At 49.1% G+C, this 12,482-nt stretch overlaps 2 long non-coding RNA genes across 2 annotated transcripts in view; one reads left to right on the top strand and one right to left on the bottom strand.

Moving 5' to 3' along the window:
• Positions 1–399: 399 nt before the first annotated feature.
• The window catches only part of LOC109303325, an 18,758-nt gene continuing 6,675 nt past the window's right edge, over positions 400–12,482 (top strand). The window contains exons 1-3 of the long non-coding RNA XR_002099055.1: positions 400–435; positions 6,574–6,682; positions 7,156–7,162. This is a non-coding gene — a long non-coding RNA (uncharacterized LOC109303325). The remainder of the gene's footprint in view (positions 436–6,573; positions 6,683–7,155; positions 7,163–12,482) is intronic.
• The window catches only part of LOC109303324, a 13,831-nt gene continuing 7,940 nt past the window's right edge, over positions 6,592–12,482 (bottom strand). Inside the window, exon 2 of the long non-coding RNA XR_002099054.1 lies at positions 6,592–6,660. This is a non-coding gene — a long non-coding RNA (uncharacterized LOC109303324). The remainder of the gene's footprint in view (positions 6,661–12,482) is intronic.

Genomic DNA, 12,482 nt, shown 5'->3' with positions numbered 1-12,482 from the left:
TCACGACAGTGGTAAATTAATCAAAATTCACCAGACTCCCAAGCCTGCACATACATGTGGACGACCCTTGGGGCTGACAGATGCCAGCCAGTAGCCACCAAGGGGGAAGTCCCCACGAGGGTCAACGACCCCTGGATTGAGCAAACCTGAAAACTGGCAAGTCACCAAAGTCTGCAAAGGACAGATAAAGAGCAGTGAAAAGTGACCCTCAGCAGCGTCCTCTTGATCTCCAACTTGACCAGCACCCGACCTGTCCAGCCAGAAGAACCAGTCAGCAACCCCCTTCTGGAGGAAGACACCACGCTGGAAGAAGCTGGACTGGCCATCGACGGCAGACTTCACCGCTTGTGGGATAAGTATACCCGACTCTGGTGCTCCCCCCACCCCGCAACATTTGTAGCTTGCTACTCTGTGTGTGTGCGGACCAGCCCCCAGGTTTATGAGCTGACTTCATTACAGTGCTTCAAGCCGCCTAATAGACCAGAATTTTAAGGATCCCGAGCTGGACATTTGTAGCCAACATTATTTGGTGGAGGCCACATGCTAGGATTATTAGCAGATGGTAATTGGGGAGACCGTGTTTCCAGATAGAACCCATGTCCACGGAGGTGGGTGGGCAATAGTCACCCAAGGGGGTGGACTAGGATTTAGACTCACCCAACGGGCTGGGCAGACTCAAGGAGGGTCTGGATTTCGTTGTCACCTAAGGGGTGGGCATATCCTAAGGAAGGGAGTTGGCTGTAGAACTGCAGGAGCAGGGGCAGAGTTGGCTGGGACCACAAGGGCTCAAGGAAACAGAGGCTTGAGGCATGTTGAGGAAAATGTCTTTGTTTAGGGAAAAAACCCTAAAGTTGGAGCAGGAGGCCAAGAGGATAAGTGGGTATGGAGGGAGGAAATTTCCCCTCTCCATAGGGAGATTCTGAAGGGTGGACCCAGCCCATGGAGGGAGGATGTGTGCACCTCAGGCTTTTCCATAGGGGACACAGAAGCCCAATTTGAAAGATTTTGCCTTTGTGAAAAACCCACAGTTCAAAGGCAGCCTAGTGCCTTGGTCTGACTACTACAGCATGCTGTAAAAACAGCAGTTGAGGAAGAAGCTCAGCAAGCCTCTGAAATTGAGGAAAAGGAGGAGCTAATCCAAATTCTAAAAGATAGATGTGTCCAATTGGAAACCAGTAATCAGACTCTAAAGGGGTTGTCTCCGAACTTCAAACATGAGAATGAGCAATTGAGAAAAATAAATCAAGACAATGCCTGACAATTGGAAATATTGGACCAAGAAAAGGCTAGCTGAGAAGCCTTGCAAAAATTGGTAAAGACAATGGCTAAAGACCAAACTGAGAAGGGAGCCAAGGTCTGCCATGGCCCCTGTCTAAATACCATTAACCATTTGAAAAAGGAACTCCAGGAGTGCAGCCTGCAAGTAGCAGCTGTCATCTGGGGAGACCAAGCTGGGGATCCAGACATCCCCTTCAATCCGGGAGAGATTTGAGATCCAGAGGATGCAGGAGATCCTTCTCCTGAAGACCCTAAGTCAGATCAGGAGAGGACCCTGGTGCCTGAGGTGAGCACAATCACACAGACCTCAGTCACTCAGGATGCTCAGGGAAAACCCATGGATACCACACAGGTAACGGTCCCCCTCGGTGGAGCTGATCAAGCAGCCCTGGTCAAGACCCTGGGATCTGCTAACAATAGGGATTTGGGATGGTGGTTGCAGAAATCCCTCCATGTAGTGGAGTGTGAAACCCTGAGTGTCTGGGAATGGCACCGCCTACTAGGTGCTTGTACCACCCCAGAGATCCAGGCAGCTATGAATCAGGAGGACTGCTTTGGGGGAAGACAATATTCCCCAGAGCATAGTGGTTTTGGGGCTAGCCCCCAGACACCTGGGGAACCTGTTAGGCACTATGTGATCCAGTGTGTTATGTTGGAATTGCTGTCAGAGACGTTCTGCCCCTAGACAAGGAGAACAAATGGACATCGGACATAAGAAGTATAGATTACCCTCCTGGGTTTTGGAAGGAGGTACAGGAAGGCATGCATCAGTCCATAATTGAACTGATGGGGCCACTTGGAGAAACTGGGAGATATGTGCTGGGAGAAGTCCTAGCCCAGGCTCAGGATGCAGAGAGGTTAATTGGACGTCAAGGGGTGGGCAATTGCAGCCACCCAGTTCAGAGAAAAGCATAATGACACACCGAATTATATGGTTACTTATTCTAATGAAAGTGCATACCCCAAAACTGATAGGGGGATTGGGGCAAGCAAGACCTACCCGCAACAAACCCATGCTGGCTATCCCTTAGGATGTTGGCGTCGGCCAGTCCATTAAGGATGGTCTCTTTAAAAAACTTTTCTAAGATCTTGCCCGGGATAGAAGTCAGGCTGATGGGCCTATAGTTAGCCAGATCCACTTCCCTCCCTTTCTTGAAGATAGGCACCACACTGGCCTTCTTCCAGTCTTCCGGCACTACACCAGAGCGCCAGGAGTTCTCGAAGAACTGTGCCAGGTGCTGAGCTATGATGCTCCCCAGCTCCTTGAGTACCCTGGGGTGTAGATTGTCAGGGCTGGCTGACTTGAAGGTATCTAGCCTCTCGAGGTGTTTCTTCACAAGATCAGCATTAATGGAGGGCAGGGGATCTCCCTCACTCGGACCTCCCTGTCTTGTAGCGGGCATGGGCAACCCATGGGACTGATGAAAGATCAACACAAAGTACCCATTTGATAGGCTGGCCTTTTCCTGGGTGTCAGTTGCCCCATCTGGTTCAGCAGCGGTCCAATATTCCCCTTGCTTTTCCTCTGGCTCCCGACATATCTGAAAAAGGACTTTTTATTGTCCTTGATGCTCAAAGCTAGTTGGAGTTCGGTTTCAGCCTTGGCTTTCCTGGTTTGCTCCCTGCACGACCGGACGAGTGCAGAATAATCCTCCTTGGAGGTGAATCCCATCCTCCATCCTTTGTAGGCCTTTCTTTTTAGCCTCAGGAGGTCTGCTAGGTCCCTGGAGAGCCAGGGGGGCTGCTGTGCCCTCTTGCTGCCTTTCCTCCAAGATGGGTTAAACATTGCTTGTGCTTTCAGGATCGCTCCCTTGAGAAGTAATCACTCATCCTGACCTCCCCTCCACTTCGGGTCATGGTCCCTTAGGACCTTGCCAAGAAGCCTCCTGAGCTTGTCAAGTCGGCTTTCCTGAAGTCAAGGACTTCCGTGTTGCTGACTGACTTGCCAGCTTTATGGTGGATGATGAAGGTGATCAGCTCGTGGTCACTGTCACCCAGCTTCCCATCTATCGCTAGGTCACTGATTAGGTCATCCCCAGTAGCCAGTACCAGGTCAAGCAGCGCTTTGCCTCTCATTGACCCATAGACTTCTTGAGTCAGGTAGAGGTCATCCACGCATGAGAGGAAGCTTTGTGACCACTTGGATTTTGCTGAGTGATCTTCCCATGAGATGTCCGGGTAATTGAAGTCACCTGTGACAACCATGGTCCTGGAGCATGTGGCCTCAGCCAGTTCCTGGGTGAATTCCTGGTCAAGCTCAGGCCTTTGGGTGGGAGTTCTGTAGTAGACTCCCACCATTGTGTCCCCTGTGCCATGTTCCCCCTGGATTTTAACCCAGAGGGTCTCCAGTCGTCCACCCTGCTCCTCCTGCTTATTCCCCAAGCTCCTGGCATTTGTGTACATGCAGACAAGTGTCCCCTTGGGGGCTCTTGCCTTGCCCACAGATTGATCCAGGGCTGGGGCGGGGGTGGGCTCTCTTAAGTGCCTTGGTCTGCTGACTTTGCAAGGGTTGCTCAGCGGCCAGCAGTGATGGTAGTGTCCCCCCCCCAGTCTCCCAACCGGCTTAGTTTAAAGCCCGGTGGAGCAGGTCAGCCAGTCTGGCTGAGAAGAGCCTCCTCCCCAGGGGAGAGAGGTAGAGGCCATCTCTTCCCAGCAGCTTGCTGCCTCTCTAGCCAAACAGCAGGCTGTGGTCACGGAAGCCAAAGCCTTCCCAATGGCACCAGTGCTACAGTCTTTAGTTAACTACCTGGATCCTCCTCTCCCTCCTCAGCCCATAGCCTGAGACTGGGAGGATCAATGAGAACACCACCTGTGCCCCCAGACCCTTTAGTCCCGCTCCCAAATCCCTGTGGATCCCAAATCCACTCCCGCCTCATGACCCAGCTGGGAGTGCTCCGAGCCGTGTCACTGGTGCCCACATGAATAAGATGCATGGGATAGTGGTCTGTGGGCTTGAGGAGCTTAGGGATCCTCTCCGCAATGTCCCGGATGCGGGCCCCGGGGAAGCAGCAGACTTCCCGGGCTAAGGGGTCGGAGCAGCAGATCACCCGCTCCATCCTCAGGATGGAGTCTCCCACAAGAAACAACCTACATTTGGTCTTTGGGAGAGCAGGGACAGTAGCTGCAGTTGAGCCTGTGTTGCCTGTGGGAGCTGGCAACTCAGCAGGCTCTGCTGGAGCAGCAAGAAGTGCGTACCTATTGCTAAGCTCCGGCGGGGCAGGGGCCTTGGTGCGGTGGGCCTTAGGGCCCTTGACCACCTTGGTCCATGCCCCTGACTGGACAGAGCAGGAGTTCCCAGAGTCCTCCTTTGTCCTGGAGGGAGACTGTGGTCTACCCTCTGGCTCCCGGGGGAGAAGGGCCTGGCAGTAGGAGTCTATCTCCTGCTCACAGTCCCTGATGGCATGCAGTCTCTGGACTGTGGCCTGGAGCTCCTCCAGCCAGAGACCCCAAAAGGGAGCAGACCCCACAAGGGGAGGTGGCCATGCTCCTGGCCCCCAGAGCCTGAAAAAGGGACTGGCAGCCCCCGCAGCCGAGAGCCAAGGGCTCTGTCTGCGTGGAGCCCAGGACCACGGGCTTCGTCTGGGCGGCCATCTCTGAGGTGCCAGAGTGGGGGGCTGCAGAGCCCGAGGGGACCCTCAGGGTGCGACACGTGCCCATCCATGTCATGCCTCTTGTAGGCTGGCTACAGCTGGGACTGTCTACCCTGGGGGGTTCGCAGGCAGGGTCTCGGGCCCTCCCACGCACCCTCCTGTGCAAACTCCGCGCTAACTCACGCACCAGCAGATAAGCGCGCCTGTTTGCGCAGCCTGGTCATGTGGCTCCCTGGGAGGCTGGGCGAAGTAGGGGCCTGGGCGGGACAAGACCCAGCCCGGCTCCACTCAGCCGCCTCCTCCCACTCACTGAGGGGTTGACCCCCTCCCACCATGGGCCCCGCTTGCCTCCGGCTGTGCTGGGGGTCGGTGGGGGGGCTCCACGGCTGCTGGGGAGTCTCTGGGGGGCTTCAGGGGAGCAGCGGGCTTTCACCCACGCATCTCGCTACTCCGGAGCCTAACTGGGGCTTTTTTTGCTGTTGGCAGACCCTTTTAAACTGCATGCATGCGCAGCGGGCCTACTGTCCGGGAAGCTGCTCTCCAGCAAGGGGGGGGCCCTGCCTGGGATTTGGGGGGCCCTGCCCTACTGAAGGGGGACTGGTGAGTACCCCACCACCACTCTCTGTCCCTAGGGGGCTGGGCAGAGCTTGACCCGGCCCGGCTCCACTCAGCTGCCTCCTCCCACTCACTGAGAGGTTAACCACCTCCCACCACGGGCCCCACTTGCCTCCAGCTGTGCTGAGGGGGTCAGCAGGGGGCTCCGTGGCTGCTGGGGGGTCTCTGGGGGGGGGCTTCAGGGGAGCAGGGGCTCAGTGGGCTTTCACCCCCCTGCCCCTACCTTGTTAATAGAAGGCACTACTCACCAGTACCCTGGTAAAGAGCCTTGCCAAGGGAACACGGCGGTCACTGAGGCTCCACCACTGGAAAAAAACCCAGCGGTGGAGGATTAGCCTACCTGTGTGTGGTTTACAGATGGGAGCTCCAGTTTTGAAAATGGAAAGTGGTTTACTGGATACGGAGTGGTGAATTTAAATAATGATCAGATAGGGGGTCCCTTGCCAGCGGGGTTCTCAGCTCAAGCTGCTGAAGTATGAGCCCTGAGGGGACTCCTTGAACAGCATAATCCACCTGAAGGGAAATTGTGGATCTACACTGACTCTGACTTCTGTGCTAAGGCTCTGCTGTGCTGGATATATAATTGGAACAAAGCTAATTGGCATGCTGCTGATGGCAAAGAAATTGCACAAAAGGGTGACTGGCAGGCAGTTTGGAGATGGATTCAAAGGCATCCATCCTCACTATACATTCGACGTGTTAAAGGTCATCAAAAGGCCTCTACTTCAGAAGCCAAAATGAACCAATTAGCAGATGCTGCAGCAAAGAAAGGAGCACGGGGAGACATTGCCATGGTGCAAACCCGGTCCTCAAGCCACCAAAATTGGAAGATTCAGGAGGAGTATGCTGTTCATCAGGAAACTGGAGAAGTTAGATGGGTACCACACCTCCAGAGTAGAGAGAGGAAATCTTAACCGTTTGTCACAGCCTCAGGCATGAGGCATCTGAAGCCACAACAGCTAGGGTGCAGGAAATTGCCTAATGGCCAGGGATGTCCAAAGATGTGAAGGAGTGGGTGCAGAATTGCTTGCTCTGTGCAGGGGAGGGAACAAAACAGAGAGAGAGTGCGCACGTGCGTGCGCCCCCCGAGGCTTATGATTTGACTTCATTACAGTGTTTCAATCTGCCTAATAAACCAGAATATTAAGGATCCCGAGTTGGACATTTGTAGCCAACACTGGAATGCTGGAAGAGGGCCAGTGTGATGCCAATATTTAAGAAAGGGAGGAGGGAGGATCCAGGAAACTATAGGCCAGCCAGTTTGACCTCAATACCAGGTAAAATTTTGGAAAGAATTATCAAGAAGTCCATTTGTGAGAGACTGGCAAAAGGCATGATACTGAAGGATAACCAACATGGTTTCATTGTCAGCAGGTCATGTCTGACCAACCTCACCTCCTTTTCTGATCAAGTAATGAACAACTTAGATGTGGGAGATGCAGTTGATGTCATATACCTGGATTTTAAAAAGGCCCCCTCATAATGCTCTTATAAAAAAAGCTGAGGGATTGTGGGCTGGTAGAGTCCATAGTTAGGTGGGTTGGGAACTGGCTAAGGGGTTGAACCCAGAGAGTGTTAGTCAATGGATCTTTATCATCTTGACAGGAGGTGGCTAGTGGTGTCCCGAGGAGTTCAACATTTTTACCAACAACTTAAATGAGGGTGTGGAAAGCATGCTGGTCAAGTTTGTGGATGATACTAAGTTATGGGGAAAAGCAGTCACCCTAGGGGATAGGATGTGGATTGAAGTGGACCTGGACAAGCTGGAAAGGTAGGCAGAGTGAAACTAGATGCAGTTCAGTAAGGAGAAATGCAGAATGCTTCATTTAGGGAGAAGTGACTAGCAACATGAATATAGGTTAGATGATGTCCCAGCCAGCACAGTGACTAAAAGGGACCTTGGAGTTATGGTCAGTCACAGGATGAGCATAAGCCACCAGTCCAACACTATAGTCAACAGAGGTAATAACATACTGGGATGCATTAGCCGATGCATTGAGAGCTGGGCTAAGGAAGTGATATTTCTTCTCTACTTGGCACTGGTGAGACCCCAGCTGGAGTACTGGGGCTTTTTTTGCTGTTAGCGGGCCCTTTTAAACTGTGCATGTGTGCAGTGGGCCTGCTGTCAGGGAAGCTGCTCTTGGGTGGGGGGGAGGATGTTCTGGGTGCTGCACTTCAAAAGAGACATGGAGAATCCTGAAAGGGTCCAGAGAAAGGCCACAAAAAATGATTAAGGGTCTGGAGGACAAACCTTATGAGGAAAGAGTAAGGGATCTGGGACTGTTCAGCCTGGGGAAGAGAAGACTGAGGGGGACTTGATGGCCATCTATAAGTATGTAAGGGGTGAACATCTGGAAGAATTCTGGGAGAAAAACTGTTTACTAGGGTGCACCAGGGGAGGACAAGGAACAATAGCCATAAACTGTTAGAACAGCGGTTCCCAACCCCAGGTCACAACCCAAATGCGGGTTGTGGGGGCAATGCCAGTGGTGCAGCACACAAAACATGAGCCACACTGCATGCCAGGAGTTACCCCATCCCCAGGCCACCTCCACCACACTCTGCTTCCAGAAGCAGGTCACAGACAAAAAAGGTTGGGAACCATTGTGTTAAAGAATGGTTTCAGGTTGGATGCAAGAAGGAAAAACATCTTTACAGTAAGGATAACAAGAATCTGGAATAGACTTCCCAAGGAGGTGGTACAGTCCCCAGTCTTGGAAGTCTTCAGGAGGAAACTGGACAGACACCTTGCTGGGATCATTTGATCTCAGCAGTATTCCTGTCCAGAGCAGGGAGGTTGGACTCAGTGAACTTTTGAGGTCCCTTCCAACCCTTAATTTCTATGATTCTATGAAGTGCCTCAGAGTGCAGTAAGGAAATCTTTAGCTTCTTTTTTTTGAAGAAAATAAGGAGAGTTATATGGCTATGTCTATGAAAAGGAATTTTACAAAAAAAAATTCCCCTGATGCAACCACTCATTCAGGTGTACTGGTACAAATGCTGATGAGAGTTCTAGAGTCAATAAATAATGTTTCCAGTACTTTTCAGAAACTTTGACTTGGTATTAAAAAGCCTAGATACTACCACAGGCTTGTCTGTATAAAGACTCAGCTTTGCCAAAGGTGTCAGTATTCCTAGTATAGGAATAGTCATAAACCACTAGAAAATGGTGATATCTGAGACTAGAAACTCATATGATATCTGAGATGGTGTAGGACAGTTCAGATTTCATATGTAAAATGAAATGAGTACATTGAGGGTGCATCAAGATATTGAAAACACATTGCTTCCACCCCCTGTCCCCTCTGCTGGTTTCTTCTTTGTTTCTAATGCCATGTTACTAGTGTTCAGAACCATCAGGACCTAGTTACCACAGGGAACACTTTGCCAACCACAGCTCACCAAGTTGGTTGCACTCCTCTGCAACAATCCAGCTTAAAAATCAGGACGATGTATATAAATGCCAGACCTCAGGTTCTCTCAGTCAGAAAAATTTTGTGGAACAAGCTACTAACAGAAATTAGATTAAGCCAAATTCTAATCAAATTTAGATCCACCAATGTGACAGAAATTTTGTCATGGCCAGAAAACAGACACCATAATGGGCGTCTTAAAAAAAAAAAAAGAAAGAGGAAGAAACAGCTGAGTTGGTTAGGACTTCAGAAAGGCAGTGTGAGAGCCTGTACCCAGTGTACTATGGAGATGCAGTGCATTTAGCCCTTGGACATTACAGCTATGAGTGCATGAAGGAGGCACAGCAAAGCAGCCAGTCACCCAGGGCAGCAGGACACATGGGAGCAGCAGCAGCAGCTTCTAGCTTTTGCTATGCCACCAGCACAATCGCATAGCCGCAGCAGCCATTGGTATTTTTCCACTGCCTCAGTTGCCCAACCCTAGTTAAGCTAAGTATCCCTATGGCTGCTCATACCTTGAAGTGTCCCTACTTGTCTAGACTTTGCAGATGCTTCAGTAGAAGGGGGAAAAAAAGGAGTGTTTGTCATACCCAAGCTGCACTACTGCAATATACTCTACCTAAGAAAACCTTTGAAGGACCTCCAGAGGTTGCTCCTAATATATGACTGACTGGTGTTTTAGTGATTTCAACTGATAGTACTTTTCTTTCACCTTTATCGCCACATCTAGACAAGCGCAGACATGCAGTATGTGGTGCCACAGACGTATCTACAGTGCCACATACTGCACGTTCAGTTGTTCTCCATGCTGCAAGGAAGCAGAGCAGAGGGAAGTGGGTTGACTTTGGGATATCTAGGGGTCAAAAAAAATCCACAGGAAAAATAAAAGCAGAACAGAACACACAGGGGCAGTGCACACCACTCAAAACCAGAGTGTGGCCAGATGAAGCCATGCTGCAGCTACCGGCCAGGCTCTGAGCAGCAGGATCGCCACTGCTGCAGCCCCAGGAGGCCCCCAGGTAAGTGCTAGTCTCAGCCTCCCCTACCCCACCCAGGACATCCTGTCATATGCCAGAGGGCACGTAGCATGGGTATTCCCTGGGGACAACTAGCAGTGGCACAAGGTCCACTGCTTTTACTTGTCCCCAGGGAACCAAACATCCACACACATGTGGACATGGCCCATGAGCCAGAGGTCCACATACCAAAATTAAAACGTGAAATTGTGCTTTTAGGAGGAAAAGATTTTTTTACTTTGGCAGAATGACTTTTCACCCAGATTGTGTACATCAAAAATAGTGTTGAAAGGGAGACACTAAATCCCATAATACAGAAGAGGAAGTCCTAATCGTGTGTGTAGAAGAGGAACTGTCTCTCTTTTTCTACAAAGCCAAGCAAGTGTTGTCCTTCTATTTAAGTTCTAATTTTCCGCTGCTTTTGCATTTGTTTTTTGATTCTGCTTTAAAAAAGTGCTGTCTAGAATATCACAAGTGTACATATTTGAGGGTTAGGAACTGTGTGTTTAATACTGAGAAATCACATTATTTTACCTATAGTTTTCACTTGAATATTAAATGTGACAGGCTGTCTCAGCTTGAATTGTACTGGAATTGTTTCATGTAACCCTATACTGGGATAAATGCATAAATTTGGTACCATCTAACTCTCGTAAATTTGGGCAGGCTGGTTTAAATAGCCTCAGAGCTCAAGGCTCAGTTTTAGCTTCAACTTGGTAGAGAACATTTCCTATATCAACACTCTGGCTAGAAAATAGCAAATGGCACTGAAACTCATTATGCCCATTACTTTTGAAGTCAATCATTATTCCAGACAGACTGCTTCTTTCCTAGATTATTAGGAAAATATAATAAGGAACCATCAGTCTATTTGTTACAGTTTAAGCAAACAGATTACTAAATAAATTTGAAAGTAATCTTTTTTATTCTGATGTTGTGTTTGTATGCCTTTTAGGTGTAGTAATTTTTGATACAAATGTAATACAATTATATTTAATCTGTGTGGTGTGGATGTTACTTCCCCAGACACTGTGGGGTTGTAGCTCTGAGGAGTCTGGGAATAAAAAAGAAGAGAAACATAGTTTGACATGTTATGATAAAGTGAGCTCCAGCTCACAAAAGCTTGTGCCACATACACACACACACACACACTTTGGTTAGTCTATAACAGGCAAATCTACCCTGTCTTCCAGTAAAGAGAAGAGACAGATCTGTGATGAACTTTGCAGGGGTCCCTGGAACTGCCCCATAGCCTTTCTGCCCAGTGCCTAGCCAGTAACAGTTTTGAAGGAAAATTGACTTATGTATTGCACACTTCTTCTTGTGAGCAACATGATGTCCCGAGTCTTTAAAGGACACTTCTGAAAGACTAAAAGCTGACCAGTTCCTGGTAATACATCTATACTCCTCACACCAACAAGCCCAGATTCAGTAAATTATACAATATACAGTCTGGGGATGACAAGTGTGAAGATCACTGGCAAGAACTATGTCCAAAAGGAACTTTGTCCAAGATGAAGATGGGAAAAGACCAAATGTCAAAAGAATAGTCTGTCCAAAGCTTGAGGCTCAGTGCTACTTTGACCACTAAAGGAAAGAACAGTGCCTTGATGAGCTCCTCAAAACATTTTTCCCTTTTCACCAGCTATCATGTTTATCGTGCCTGGATTCACATGGAACCATCTGTTCTTCTTTCATTCCTGATCTTTTGCTGGTATTATCAGACCTACTCAGTGTACGAATTGCTCCATGCTGTCAGATCAAAAGCCCAGAATGTCTATTGCATTTCTTGTTTACCATTTCTACAGGCATTTTTCCACTCATTCATAGCATACTGCAGAGGGAGCTATTCCCCAGTGTAAAAGAATGACTAGCTACAGACTGTAGCATAAGACTGATGTTGTAGCCATGGTGGTCCAAAAATTATGTGAGGCAAGGATTTCTTAGGGTGATATCTTTTATTGGACTAACTATGTAGTTGGAATATAGTCAGACAAGCTTTGAAATGAAGGATATTCTTTTTCCAGGTGTCTGATCACAAGCCAGTCACAGCATAGTGAAAAACAGCAAGGGGTGGGGGGGAAAGGGGAGGTTGAGAGAAATTCTAAGGGGTAACAGATGCATACATCAGCAGCAGAAAAAAGCCAGGTACTAGGAGATCAAGGCCTATCAAAAGGGAGGATGGCTATTTTCACTCTTCCTGTGTGGAAAGAATTCAGGAGTTGGGTAAAATATAATGCACCATAAACCCAGCATCAATGTTTAGTTCTTAGTATCCAGCCAGCTAATTAATTTGTTCCCAAATTTGCCTTTTTAAAAGGTGTGAGGTAGATTTCACTCGATCACAAGATCGTGAGGTCGAAGTGGGTGTTCTATGAGAAATGTGTTCCCAATGGTTTGTCTGTGTCTCCATCCTTTATATTTTTTCTGTAATTTATTCTCATACATAGTTGCTGTTTCACCCATGTAGCAGCCATGAAAGCACTTAGTACATTGGATTAGGTAGATCATACTTTAGGAAAGGCACATGGATTCTGATAGTCTCATTATGGGGGGGGGGGGGGGGGTGG

Source organism: Gavialis gangeticus, unplaced genomic scaffold (genome assembly GCF_001723915.1).
Source record: "Gavialis gangeticus isolate Ggan-Ray unplaced genomic scaffold, GavGan_comp1, whole genome shotgun sequence".
Classification (NCBI taxonomy): domain Eukaryota; kingdom Metazoa; phylum Chordata; order Crocodylia; family Gavialidae; genus Gavialis; species Gavialis gangeticus.
The sequence above is the reverse complement of the archived record's forward strand: the minus strand, read 5'-3'. Positions and strand labels throughout refer to the sequence as shown.